Source organism: Myxocyprinus asiaticus, chromosome 18 (assembly GCF_019703515.2).
Source record: "Myxocyprinus asiaticus isolate MX2 ecotype Aquarium Trade chromosome 18, UBuf_Myxa_2, whole genome shotgun sequence".
Taxonomy (NCBI): Eukaryota; Metazoa; Chordata; class Actinopteri; order Cypriniformes; family Catostomidae; genus Myxocyprinus; species Myxocyprinus asiaticus.
Window position 1 is genome coordinate 13,860,398 of NC_059361.1, and position 15,479 is coordinate 13,875,876.

Sequence of the window (15,479 nt, forward strand, 5' to 3'; positions counted from 1 at the left end):
AAATGAGTACCTTTTTCTATATTTGAGGTGAACTTTTAGGGCTTTTGAATTTTTTTAAAAGTGGTGACTGATGTTAGAGCAATTTGTGGCAGATCTATTGCACTACAGGGATAGTTCACTTAAAATGAAAATTCTGTCATTATTTACTCTTGGGGGTTAGTTCCAAATCCGTATGACTTTCTTTCTTCTGTGGATCTAACTTTTTAACCATTTGACTGGGTGAGTTAGTTAAACATGTCTAGTTCAGCCGTCCAAATAAACAGAAAGGAACTTGGTGTCTTTCAAGCTTGATGCTAATGTCACTGAATATAATTACTTTATATTCCCTACAGCAGCATCTGTCAGGATTTTTACTGATTTACTCCATTGCCAGAGTTCATCAGGTTTGCAACTGAGACGTCCATGGCAGACGCTAAACATTTGCCAGAGCCAATCCACTTACAAGAGATTTCACCAGCTGCTGACTTATGAAATGTCTTGGAAAATCTTTCTTTTTATACGGACTGAAGTCATGTAGGGACATTATGTTGGTGATAAAAGGGTTTCTGCTTCCTCTGAAATTGAATTATCTCATGGAAAACGAATCATTTTCATTGCAATTAATACAGCATAATTAATAATGGGAATGATAGCTTGAAAATGCGGCACAATCATGTAACATTTAAACTGTCCAGCTGGGAAAAATGAATGCTGTTAATGCAATAGCCATTCATGACATGCTCAGAATAAGAAGGACGTCTTGGATGAGCAATACCATAAGAAACTGCGTTTACTTTTTTTTAATAACCAAGAGCTGATGTAATCTCTTTAAAGAATTAAATATGTTATTAATTTGCACAATCAAACTATAAATAAGAGATATTTCTCATTGTATAGTTCTTGTAATCTATAAGCTTACAATATCATTATTATAGTCCCCAGGGTAAGCAAATAGCCTATTATTCAAAATACTGTAACAGTACAATACTGTAACAATACATGTCCCCAACACTTTTTGGCATGGATGAGAGAAAATCAGTTTGTGACAGGGTTGTATCTAATACAGAGGCATTGCCAGGCAGGAGTTTTTTAAATTAGTTTCTCTTCTGCTGATCCACACATCTACTAACACACAATATCCCAAGACTGATAGTGACGATGAAAGGATGATGCCATTAAAGGTGCTGTAAGCGATTTTAGCCGTTCTAGAATTTCCAGAAGAAGAGCTGTTGGACTGGCCACACCCTGTCTTTCCAAAACCCACACTCCAAAGATAACAAAACTGTTATGAACAAAATGGCATAAAAATGACACTGAACCTCAATAATTCGACTGCAACTGCAACCCTATGAGAACGTGCAAAATGATTGACAGGCAGAAAGCATCAGAGACCGTGGCCTGCAGACACATTTTGTTTGCTGTTTACAGAGTCTAGCACTGTCAACGAGAGTGGTGAGATTTATCAGGGCACTTATTACTTTAATATCTTTCAAGGAGTAGGAAAATTTTTTGCATACCTTTCCATGAAAAAAATCACCTACAGCACCTTATGTCAAATGAAGTATATTTCATATTTGACATTTATTAAATTAAAACATGGAGAACAAGACTAGTTATCACACAAGCAATTTGCCACAAGGGTTGTATCTCAGAAACAATACAATTTGGAGTCAAAATTCCAATGTGTGTTTTCTCTAGCAGTGGTTTTGTATGTTGGTTTAAAAAAAAAAAAAAAAAAATCTACCCAATGATTTCACTATCATTATAATTTTGTTATAGCTCCTGGGTAAACAAGCGATCGTAATCAAACCATGCTGGCAAATATTAAGGCAAAGGTCAGCTATAAAAAAATTAGATTTTTTACTAAAAGGTTCAAATGTGTTCTTAGGACAAAGCTATTTTTAATCAAAATCAGGTCGGGGGATGTTTTCACATTTTTATCAGGGCAGGTTTTCATATGTGTTTTAAATGTCATATATGTATACAGTTTGTAAATGTTAATATTTGTTGGTCAAAATAATGTTATTATATTTTTGTATGTTTCCTTGTACATTTTTGTTGTTACATCCCCCCGCCCCCCACCCACCCCCCACCCCACATTGAAAAATGAGTAAACAATTGTTAAAATAAATGAATTTATGTAACATTACATGATATATTAGTGTTTACATGACGTGAAAACCAGTCCACCTATAACAACCCAACACACACACTTTAATATGGCTTCCACATGGCACCTTACTTAGTTGCAATTTCACAATAATTTTAGTATTGGTTCAACTATACAATTCCCTTACTTACAAAATGACCTCTCTCTAAACAAATATTTATAAATCAGTAAGCAGCTTTTTAATTTACTTGAGCTGGACAACTATGGGAGATGTTTTATCTCTGGTCTGTCAGTGTACAAATGTGCAATTATAGACTTAACACTCTCTTGTAGAAAGTCCTTGATCAAACTAGTAATTCTAGATGTTTGGCGCTATATCTTGATGCTGCACAGTGGGAATGCTGCCCTCTGCACACAAGGCTGCTCAAACATGGCCAGGTTAAGTAGGTCCATTAACTCAACCCAGCAATGACAAGACACTTTGACCTTGGCCAGAGAGATTTCTAAGAGCAATGAAGCCAAGAACAGCATGCAATTACTTTTAATGAGTTGAAACAATATCTATCGATTAATTAGATACATACACACAGTGAACAATCAAAACCGTTTAATGTGTATTTAAACATTTGTACTTAACTGCACATGTCAGTTTCTACAAATTGCTTTCTCATCTAATGACTATTTCTGTAGCCTAATGGATTTAATAATGGAATGGCTGTAATGTCACCTGAAAAATTATCCAGCATAAAATTAACACTCCATCCTTTCTCATTGTAATATAAATCTGTTTTCAATAGTTTGTGTACATTGTGCAATATCTTTTTATTTCATAAACCAACTTCCATTTTGGAGAGAAAGATCCACTTTAATTCCAAGGCTTTCCCTCACTCTTACGGCTTATTATTAAAGTCTATTAAAGGCTGGAAATGAGTCCTGATTCTTTGATAATATGGTATGTGAGTATAAGCTATTCTTAAGATTATAATTAAGTATTCTCAGGCTCCCTTTCAAATAACAGCCCAACCAAGACGTGAAGGAGCCCTTTCTGACTCATAATAGCCATTATAATACTCTGCTAAAGACATTTACGACATTGACAGACACTTTTATCCAAAGCAACTTGCAATGCATTTAAGCTATATATTTAATCAGTACATCCATTTCATGGGGATCAAGGCTTGACCTCGGCTTTTGCGCTACAGGAACACTAATCTAAGATTAATCTTAATATCCAAATCATCACTGTCACAAGGATCATGATCATGGCTGTTGTCATAGTTACCTTTAACATCATTATAAATTATCATTGTCATCATTATAATCATCTTACAAGCCATTTCATTGTATCTGGCATCATTACTCTTGTAAAGCCCATGCTCTCTGCTCGACAGCCTACCCTACTTAATGATTATGAATTTGTAAATATGAATCATATCTAATAGAGCATGTGCAGATAAAGCAAGCAGCCTTTTGCTATATGAGCGAGAGATTAAGAGAGTAAGAAAAAGAGCAAACGATAAAGGCACAGGAATCAACACTGTCTCTTAAGAGCTCCCCTGTGGTGTTTGGGTAACAGGTTAGAGGGACCAAAGAAAGACACTTAACAAACTCTTAGGCATTTGAAGCATTCCCACACTGAGACAGGAAGTGAGGTAATCAAATGCTGAGAAGAAGATTGATCGTCTATTTACGGCAAACGTTCCTGTGGGAAAAGGCTGTTCCGGTATGTTGTATTTGGTTGAAAGTGCAGTCCTTTACTAGCAGCCCTGTAGGGATGAGCTGCAGCTCTTTGACTAAGAAGCAATAAGAATGATGCATACATGATGGATGATGTTCCAAAGCATTATGTGTTCATGCAGAAAATGTGATACATGATATTGCATAAGTAAAAACCATTAAAGACCACATGAAATCATAAATGAATGTTTATGTCTGTTAGATTTCAGGCCATCTATATTCTATCTAGTGCATTGTTTTCCAATCCAGGTCCTGGAGTACCCCCCAACAACAGATATTTTGGATGTCTGCCTAATCTTACACACCTGATTCAGCTCACCATAGTTAGTAGGGCCTCCATGACCTTATTTGGGAGTTTCAAATAAGGGAGACATCCAAAACATGCATTTTTGAGTGCACTCCAGGACAGGATTGGGAAACACTGTGCCAGCGTACTTCTAAAAGTTGACAAACTTTTAGCAGGGATTCAAATTCTCTTCTGGGAAAACTGACCAAAAGTTTAGATTTTTTTGCTCATCTTGCCCTCAGGGGCACATCCACATTTGTCTTATAAAATGCTCTCTAGAATGAGAAAGTCCTCCCACTAATACCACCTGTTTTTGACTAGTAAATCCCCTTTTTTGAATGTCCTCACATTCATACCAAAAGCCTGTTTTCTCTCGCATCAGTGGATAATGTGATGTTTAGTGTATTAAATTTGTAAAAATTGTCCAAAAGAAGCATGTGGCTCCATAGTGCCGATACTTTACAGAGTTGCAATGACCGTCTTTTTATAGTGCCTCACCCATCATAGTTTAAGGAGTAGGTTGATGACATACAGCGATGGCCAGAAGTTGATATCATTAACTACTTTGAGTTGTTATGACAGCCAACAACTGCAGCAGTTAAGCATAAACTCATATTAACTCCAACTAACACTATTTTAAGTTGTTGTTCTGCATCTGGATCGCTCTGTTTAAATATTTTTTACATTGCTTCTTTTAGAGACCAGAATCGGAAAACAGTCCACCGGCAATAATAGCAGTGCCTAGTGGTTGATCAGGGAAACTTTTGATAGCAAGTATTATAAAATGCATAGTGCTGGTCCTGGATGCTTATTAGTCAATAGCTTTACTATATTTGTTGGCATTTACTGAAAATAAATAAATAAATAAATAAATACATTATATTACACATTTGTGTCCTTAATATTTCTATTATGTGGTAACCGTTTTATAAAAGTCATTTAAAGTAAGTTAATGTAGTTCATGCTTTAAGGCACCAAATTAAGTGTGAACTTTCAAATCACATTTATAATTGTTAGTGAGTTAGCTAAACGTGAATTTGTGTAGCAAACTTTGTTGACACATAACGAAAGATGTCCCTATTGTAACGTTATCCTTACTAATAATCCTTATACTGTAAGGCTCATTCAACATCTTCTGAGGCAGCTGATAGAACCGTCCTCTTGATTGACTATACAGCTATGTGAGAGGATGGATTCGAACTGTCTCTGCAAATAGACCTGTCTATCACATGACCACATTCTCAGCCACTTACTGTAGCATAATGCATTAATAAACATCTCACTGTCACCAACAATCAGTCCATGTACATCACCATGATTTTTCAACCATGATACATATCAACAGGAGGTGCAGTAAACATCATCTATAAGCACAGAGTATAACCACATACAACCAATCACTGTACTACCAAACCAAATGAGATGTTCGGGAGTGCGAGCAGAGATCTTCCATTATGTCACTTTAGTTTTTCAAAGCATGGGAAGTTTGACCCTTTATTTTCTTGTTTACCACTATCGTTTCACAAACGTATTGCTTTCCGTAAACATTTATAACTCAATATGATGTATGAATAATACACACAGTAAATCAGGCGCTGCTGTGAACATAGTCTAATGTGATGTTCTCTGCATTATTCAAAATGTGTTTCATTTGTTGAGCATACTCGTATGTGACTTAAATATCTGTGTCAAAGAGCCAATCATATTTAATCATGCAGTAATGCTCATAAAGCTAATGCAATATTGCCTTTGCCCTCTCTACAATGATTTCAGCACATTAACTTCAAACACATCATTAAATTTTAATAAAAAGACCTAAATGAGTATATCTTGTTAGAGCGTGGGCAATTCATGCATGCCTATGCTTTATGTATTCAGATCACAGAGGCGGATAGAGAATGACAAACTAAGCATGGGTTAAGCACTGCTATTTCAAGGAGAAGAGCAAAGCAATGAAAAAAAAAAAACAACAAAAAAGAAAAAAAAAAAACACTAGCTTAACCAATTCCTTATTGTTCTTGTCACATTTTAGAGAGAGAGAGAGAGAGAGAGAGAGAGAGAGAGAGAGAGAGAGAGAGGAAAGGAGCTTCCCCAAGGCAGAGTACATATAAGAAGTGCAGAGGTACACTGTGGTAAGAGAAAAGGAAGTTAAAACTAGAGGGGAGAGAAGGAGAGAGATACTGTATTGACTGTAAAGGTTTGAATGGATGGATGGACAGATGAAAGATTGGTTGTAAGTAGTATTTACCAGATGCCAAAAGACCTTTTATGTGTTGTCAAAAATGCTGGTACTTTGGTATCAAGCTGATACAAAAACAGTATCCATAGTCCCAAGTACTGACACAGTTTGGTAGCTAAGAACTGTCTGAATGACAGGCGGCTGTTTTCAACACTCACATACGTATTTGCATGTGCGCTTTGTAAAGAATGCTCATGCCAAGCAGTAACGGGTTGTGTAAATTTGGGATTAAATTGGTTAACACACACTTTCACACACATTTGCTATTTGGTGGGGAGGGGATAGAAATAACATACAAATGATGCAAGGTTATCAGATACCTATGATAAAATGGGCCCTAACAGCAAGTGTGGTCTAAACATCACATTTAACATTCTTGCACTTCAGGAATAGTTAGAGATCAAAGAAAAGATAGAGATTGTAACTGACTGTAGTAATGGAGAGAATAATAAATAAAGCTTGATGAGTGTAAGGTAACAAGATCAGAGTTGGGTATGGATACATGAAGAGATTAATGAACTTGAATCAGAAGTTTGAAGCAGCCATTATACTTCTGGCAAGCTGTCTCACTCTCTGTTTGGCTTTTGAGGCCATGAGGTGAGAAATGAGAAGGAATGTTTGGACAAAACGAAATGTCTGAGTCATGTTTCACATCTCAGGTTGGAAAATACAGCTTGTGGGTGTCAAGATGAGCGATTCTTTGAAAATAGGTGCATTCACAAAGCTGAAGTCTCTGTAATAACAAAGTTGCATCATTGATTATTATAAACAAACTGTCTTTGACTCACATCTAAAGAACAGATCCAAAGTTGTCTTCATGTTGTAGTAACCCAGCTGCACACACGACCACACACACACACACACACACACACACACACATACTTAAGCAGCCCAAGAGAATGCGTGGTTGCGTAAATAGGATTGCTGGACTCACCAGGCACAACAGAGGCATGATAGCAGACCTGCTTCGCCTGAGGGTTGCCAGATTCAGAATAATAGACTCCCACCATCTAATTCCCAGAGAGCTGACAGAGTGGCCATGTCATGTTGAGGGAACTGATTGACTACAGAGAGAGAGAGAGAGAGAGAGAGAGAGAGAGAGCGTGGAAAAGAAAAGGGGGAGTGCCTACCCTTCTATCCATTTCTCACACTCTCTCAATTTTTTCTTGCTCCAAAAAACACAGGTCTTATTTTGTAAAATTAAATCTTGCAGAAAGCACATATTCGTTTGACATTTTTCCAAAATGCAAATCTAACCAAGCTGCCAGTAGCAAGGACATCAATTGTAATATGTGCAAAGCTTGACTGAATGAGCTAGCTAATAATAGATTGAAAAATTTGACAAATTAACATTGAAAATAATAAAGCATAATTTAAACTCTGTCAGATTTGTGCAATTTTTAAGTCATAACCGGGCTGAAAAATGTAATGTGAGTGAAGGAAAATGCCAGCAAAGTCTGGCAGCAAACTATACAAAGAGGTGAAAAACAGAGGTGTATCTGTTTTGGATAGCTTTAGCTTAGCTTCTTCTCTGATCTCAAATTATGATAGATAGATAGATAGATAGATAGATAGATAGATAGATAGATAGATAGATAGATAGATAGATAGATAGATAGATAGATAGAAAGACAGACAGACAGACAGACAGACAGACAGATAGATAGACACTCACCGAACACGTTGTTAGGAACTCCTGTACACCTATGTACTTATTCATGCAAGTATCTAATCAAACCAATCATGTGGCAGCAGTGCAATGCATAAAATTATACAGATACAGGTCAGGAGCTTCAGTTAATGTTCACATAAACCATCAGAATTGGGAAAATTTTTGATTTTGGTAAGTTTGTTGGTGCCAGATGGGCTGGTTTGAGTATTGCTGTAACTGCTGATCCCCTGGGATTTTCACGCACAACAGTCTCTAGAGTTTACTCAGAATGGTGCCAAAAACAAAAAGCATTCACTGAGCAGCAGTTCTGCAGACAGAAATGCCTTTTTGATGAGAGATGTCAACAGAGAATGGCCAGACTGGTTCGAGCTGACAGAAAGGCTACGGTAACTCAGATATCCACTCTGTACAATTGTAGTGAGCAGAATAGCATCTCAGAATGCACAACATGTCGAACCTTTAGGCGAATGGGTTACAACAGCAGAAGACCATGTTGGGTTCCACTTATGTCAGCCAAGAACAGAAAGCTGAGACTGCAGTGGGAACAGGCTCACCAAATCTGTACAGTTGAAGACTGGAAAAACATAGCAAAACATCAGAAAATGTGTGATGCATATGTCAACATGGACCAGAATTGTGGAATCCATGCCACAAAGAATTGATGCTGTTTTGAGAACAAAGGGAGCCTCTACCCAGTTTTAGTGTTCCTTATAAAGTCCTCAGTGTATATCTGTGTATAAATCTCTCTCTCTCTCTCTCTCTCTCTCTCTCTCTCTCTCTCTCTCTCTCTCTCTCTATCTCTCTCTCTCTCTGTTTGTGTGTGTGTGTGAGGGTGTGTGGTTTACATTGTGTTGACTTTAACTACTTTTGTTACCACAATTAAATATGAGCACATTTTAGGTCACTTCAGAATAATAATAATAATAATAATAATAATAATAATTTACAGTGGACATGACTAAACTGGGATTAAAATATCCTGAACCTTCCTGAACCGAAATCAAACCTAAAAGGAAACAGATGAGAGATGAAACTGACTAAAATGTAATATTAGTATGACTATACTGAATATTTGCTTTAACAGAGAGCTTTGAATTTGTTTTTGTTGATTTATTTTTTGACAGATAAAATGAAAAGGTAAGACAGTTTCAATCTTGCAATCACACATATACACACACAAGGGGCAGTAATTCCACACATGTCCACAGGATCCCTAACATGCACTAGGTGTGGCATGCAGTGGCATACCAATTACTGACAAGATCAGCCAGCCTGCCAATAGATACTAATCAGCTATCATATTTTTTTTCTTTTTTTTTTTTTTTTCATATTATTGGTGATTCTCCTTGCAAGGCTATCTATTTTTGGCTGAGAAGAATAGCAGCAGTGGGATGCACCCCAGCAATGCTGTCTGTCACATGGCAACAGAGCAAACCAGTGCAAGTTCAGGGTCATAGTTCCTAAAAATGTTACATTTCTGTCAAATATGACCTTCACTTTAATACCTGGCTTCCTTTACTTCACTCTCACTTTCCTCTCTTTCTCTTTCTCTCTGTGCGTGTTAGTCAAAATGTGTGAGACTGTGAATAAAAAAAAAGTACAGTCTAATAGATTAATTGACCTTGTCTCCTTCCTGGTGCCCGTTTCAAACATTTAACATTTCCTCGCACCTCTTGATAGTTATCATTCTTGACAATTGTTTGTCAGTCAGTTGACACTTTCTGAAGATGCCATCGTGCATATTCTTAAACATTTCAATGAAACCATTTGCAAAACATATTTATTTCAGACCCTCAGCTGGAGGAAGACTTTCCCCTCGCCCCTCCTACGGTACAGGATGCTGTCCATGGTGCTGAATCCCGTCATTTTCATTAAACTACTCTCTTCTCGGTATTACAGTCCGGGATTTCAAAGAATTCATCAAGAGACTTCAGCGAAAACCTTTTATAAATAGAAAACTAATCCCCTTGGCGGAAATCACATTTACAATAAATATAAACAGAACGAAGTACAAAGTGTTCTAATATAATAGCATGAGAAAAACCGCCTCATCATTTTCCTTATGAGCGATTCATACACGCACCAGATCAATGATATCAATCGAACCGTATTTTTCTTCCATCCTTTCAAAAACAGACAGCTCTAGCATAGTGCTTATTCATTACCCTTTTAAAAGGTCACAAACAAACTGAACGAAAGTCTTGTTTTGAATAATGCACCGTTTAGACCACGCGTACACATCCAGCCCACTTTATATGCTAGATTTGCAAAGGTTTAGCCTACCTTGTGTTTGGTCACAGGATCGAACCCACGTTGTGTTTAACTTTGCTCTTCAGACAGGTCCGATCCTATGGCGCTCGCAGGAACTCTCCGTTGAGTTGATAGCTGAAGAAGATCATCGCGCGCCTTTGTAGACATACGCAAACGGACCAAAGACACCGAGTCTAGCACATCCACGGGTCTCTATCACGACAGCAGTGCGAGAGCGTTTTTCCCTGGACTGCTGTCGAGCTCTGATGTATTGCCTTCGTTCTCTTGAATGCCGGTTTATTACGCTGGCACGATGTCCTTGACAAGTATCCACATAATCGATCTATCGAACAATTTAAATGGCAGTCAGTCAGCTGAAAATCGAACTATATACGCGAAATGTTTGTGCGACATATTTCTGCACAAATTGATGCACAAAGTGATTCAGTACGCACACCATTTAATCCATGCAAAAACCAGAAGTCATTGTCTCTGCTCCAATAAATCCAAACATTATCCCAAGTAATATCCTATAGTTACATGCCACCGTCTGCTAATTAATTATTCCATGTGGTGAAAGCCATTCCGACGAGAGAATGTTTTTTCACCGGACGTAAATGTCAGGTTCTTCGCCTTCTGCATATATTCTAAATGACGGACTGTCAAAGAGGACGTGCTGTGTCTCCGCGCGCCCGCTGCAGCTCAGCCACCGGTAAATGGGAGGAGTGGCGAGGAGAAACGCGGAGCGCTGGTCCACTTACGGTACGTCCTACCTTTTTCGGTCCCCACGGCCCACACTTTAGACACGCCTCGCACTGCCCACTGACAGTTGGTAGAGGGATCCTGCTATCTTGCCATAATATTGCAGTAAGAGATTTCAAGTGTTCTCTTGTAGCAAAGCATGAGCTGAGGCGTGAAATGTGCGCGTGTGTGTGTGTGAGAGAGAGAGAGAGAGAGAGAAAGAGAGAGAGAGAGTGTGTGTGTGTGTGTGTGTGTGTGTGTGTGTGTGTGTGTGGGGGGGGGGGGGGGGTGTTAAAGGGGCGGATGAGACTGTAAAGGTGTGGGTGTGTGTTCTGTTGGGTGATCTTGCATTGAAATGAGTGCAAATACTGTACGTGAATGGAATGGATCTTTCACTTGTTAAACGTGCTTTGAATTCTCATTCCTGTCCTTTAGAGAAGGAATATTGAAAGTTTGGTACTCAAATGAATCTGCATCTTTCACTATGCAAGTTGGCTGCGGTAAAGGTTAATGTGTTTTTTTTTAATCCTCTAATGTCTTGGTCTTTAAAATGCATTGTACTTTGGCTTCAGATTAAGTTTCAGACTCAATGGTCAGACTTTTGACTTTAAAGGAATAGTTCAGACTGATCTCACAGCGAATAAGGAAACAGCAGGTTGAACTCTGTAGTTAAACTCTGTACTGAAAAAAAAAAAGGTTGGTATAACTTATGAAAAGTAGTTTCCTCAACATGAAATTAAAATGTAGGCTCTATTCAAATACTTTGTGTAGAGAAAACCTAAATTAATTGAGTTAAACTTACATTTTATCTGTTAACTATTGAACCTTGCAGCTTGTTGCTAGATAGCACCAACATATTAGCATATTATATATATATATATATATATATATATATATATATATATATATATATATATATATATACTGGCGGCCAAAAGTTTGGAATAATGTACAGATTTTGATGTTTCGGAAGGAAATTGGTACTTTAATTCACCAAAGTGGCATTCAGCTGATCACAAAGTATAGTCAGGACATTACTGATGTAAAAAACAGCACCACCACTATTTGAAAAAAGTCATTTTTGATCAAATCTAGACAGCCCCCATTTCCAGCAGCCATCACTCCAACTATCCTTGAGTAATCATGCTATATTGCTAATTTGGTACTAGAAAATCACTTGTCATTATATCAAACAAAGTTGAAAGCAATTTGGTTCATTAAATGATGCTTAACATTGTCTTTGTGTTTGTTTTTGTGTTGCAATAGACTGGCATGTCTTAAGGTCAATATTAGGTCAAAAATGGCAAAAAAGAAACAGCTTTCTCATGAAACTCATCAGTCAACCATTGTTTTGAGTAATGAAGGCTATACAATGCTTGAAATGGCCAAAAAACTGAAGATTTCATACAAAGGTGTACACTACAGTCATAAAAGACAAAGGACAACTGGCTCTAGCAATGACAGAAAGAGATGTGGAAGGCCAAATGTACAACTAAACAAGAGGATAAGTACATCGGAGTCTCTAGTTTGAGAAATAGACGCCTAACATGTCCTCAGCTGACAGCTTCATTGAATTCTACCTGCTCAACACCAGTTTCATGTACAACAGTAAAGAGAAGACTCAGGGATGCAGGCCTTATGGGAAGAATTGCTAAGAAAAAGCCACTTTTGAAACAGAAAAAACAAAAAGAAAAGGTTAGAGTGGGCAAAGAAACACAGACTTTGGACAACAGATAATTGGAAAAGTGTGTTATGGATCTTAAACCCATTGAGCATTTGTGGGATCAGCTAGACTGTAAGGTGAGTGAGAGGTGCTCAACAAGACAGCCACATCTATGGCAAGAGCTACAGGAAGCGCGGGGTGAAATGTCACCTGAGTATCTGGACAAACTGACAGCTAGAATGCCAAGGATCTGCAAAGCTGTCATTGCTGCACGTGGATTGTTTGATGAGAACTGTTTGAAGTAGTTTAAGAAGTTCTGAATATATATATATATATATATATATATATATATATATATATATATATATATATATATATATATATATATATATATATATTTAAAATATAATTTAGAAGATGCTAAAATGTAACAGTTTTGATTTATTTTGGATTTTGTTTAGTCACAACACAATTCCCATAGTTCCATTTATGATATTCCATAGTTTTGATGACTTTATTATAATTCTAAAACGTGAATTTAGTTTTTTTTTTTATTTTTGTTTTTTGAAAAATCATGACTTTGGACTTCTCCATGTTTATTGGTAAGGCCCAGTCACTGCTATATTTTTCTAAAATCGAGAGGCTTTCATGTAGTTTATTTATTTTTTTTTATTTATTTTTTTTTTCAAATTGTAATAGTAATTTTTCATGTTATTAATATCCTGACTATGCATTGTGATCAGTTGAATGCCACTTTGGTTAATAAAAGTACCAATTTCTTTCCATAAGAGCAAAATCTGTATATTATTCCAAACTTTTGGAATTACATATACATAGTATATATATATATATATATATATATATATATATGTATATGTATATGTATATGTATATGTATATATATATATATATATATATATATATATATATATATATATATATATATATATATATATATATTTGTACTCTATAACATGTATGGTGCTGCTGAGATTTTACAGATCCCTAAATCGGTCATTATACTCAGTACATTATTTGCTTCATGAGTAAAGCAATACACACTGGCGCACCTAAATGTACTGTTACATATACAGGGGCATTAGCTCAATTCTTCTCCAAAATGGAAACCTCCAAAAAAAAAAATTTACATGACAGAAAACATCTGTTTGAAGTCAAGATCCATTTGCACATTTCATAACAATGTGATCATATAGTATCAGTTTTTGATAACTGTGTTGAATATCACTTGGACCTTGCACAATATAAGTATGTTCTAATCTCAAACATAAATGCATTACATTAATTTAAAATGTACTGGTTTAGTATTTTCAATAGAGCTGCTTCTCTTTTTATCAGTGTGTTTTTGCTTACCGAAATCCGAAGCACTGCCCCCAGTGGCCAAAGCAGGAAGTGTTATTAAACGTGTAGGCACACGTAAACTTCAGATTCTGGGTGAAATGCCCACAGAGGGGCCCCAAAAAGTAAGTTGTAAAGTGAGTTGTTGTTAGCTGTAATGGATGTAATACAGTTTAGAGGAATGCATGTTTTATTAACCCTACCCCCAAACCCCATCCCTAAAGCTAAACATCAGTAGAGTAAAAATGTAATGTTCGAGGGAAAATGCAACTTCCTAATTGCGTTCACCACTGATTATGTGGAACATTTGGAAGCAGCATGCCATTTTCCGGTGTGATCATGTTCAATATTTCACCCAAAAATTATAATTTTCTCACCCTCATGCCGTTTCCAACTCGAATTACTTTCTTTTTTCTTTTTGAAGAATGCATGGTGTTTTTGTCCATACAATATAAGTCAATGGGCTGCAAAACTAGGACATAAATGCAGTATAAAAGTAATCTGTACAACTTGAGGGGTTTAATCCACATCCTCTAAAGCAATATGAATACTTTTAGTGAGGAACAGTCCAAAATTGTAATTTTTCATTTTTCACTATAAATCTTGACAACTGGCCCAAGTGGAACACAATGCAGGCTTCAGGACTTTGATTACATAAAGCAGCATGTGATTGCCAGGTCAAACCCTGTCCCACTATACATCAATAAGATGTTGCATTTTCATTTCATTGGTTTCAAACTTTTGGTGACCATGGTACATAAAAGTATCACAGAAAAACTCAATCTCAACCCAATCATTTTAACCCACATCTGCAGTGAAAACTGCGAACCTGGCGAGCATGTGGAAGTGTGTGAACGAGTTTCTCTCATGAACGTGCCAAGGAGACTGCTGATGTCAAGATTTATAGTGATTAAGGACTTTTATCTCAAAATAGACCATACTTATTCCTATAGTCCAAATGATTCATGAACTAAACCATTTTAGTTTGTGTTGGTCAGTTATTGGATTCTTGTTCAAAGGGGGTTGCTTGTTTACAGATAAATTCTGGTATCCATTGCTTCTTTCAAAATACTGACTATGAGCTCCATAGTCAGTATTTTGAAAGAAGCAATGGATACCAGAATTTACCAGTTGCAAGAAATGCTTAAATTTAAGCAAACCCTTTGTTATAATTGTAAGGCCATTGTCACTAAGGGTTTTCTTACCTTTTGTTTCTTGTAACCAACTACAAATATTTCCCTGGGAAACTGGTTCAGAGGTTTATAATAAACGTTGAATTATTTAGTTTGTTTTAAGATCTTCTGTTTGGAGTTCTTGGACCCTGACTCTGAAAACCAATAAAAAACCAATAAAATAATGAAACCCTTGACTGATGCAGGTGCAGATAGTGATGTTGACTTGGCTATGCATATTATGCTGTGTTTATTCTCATTCCTCAATAAAATG

At 36.7% G+C, this 15,479-nt stretch overlaps 1 protein-coding gene across 2 annotated transcripts in view; it reads right to left on the reverse strand.

The window, feature by feature from the left end:
• LOC127456252 (leucine-rich repeat and fibronectin type III domain-containing protein 1-like protein) overlaps window positions 1-11,114 on the reverse strand; it is a 230,634-nt gene extending 219,520 nt beyond the window's left edge. Inside the window, exon 1 of one of the 2 annotated variants that reach the window (XM_051724653.1) lies at window positions 10,307-11,114. The gene's annotated coding sequence lies outside the window, so the exon portion shown is untranslated. Of the gene's footprint in view, window positions 1-7,285; window positions 7,335-10,306 lie in introns of those variants that run through there. The other variant, XM_051724654.1, reaches the window with a different exon arrangement.
• Between the last annotated feature and the right edge of the window lie 4,365 nt (window positions 11,115-15,479).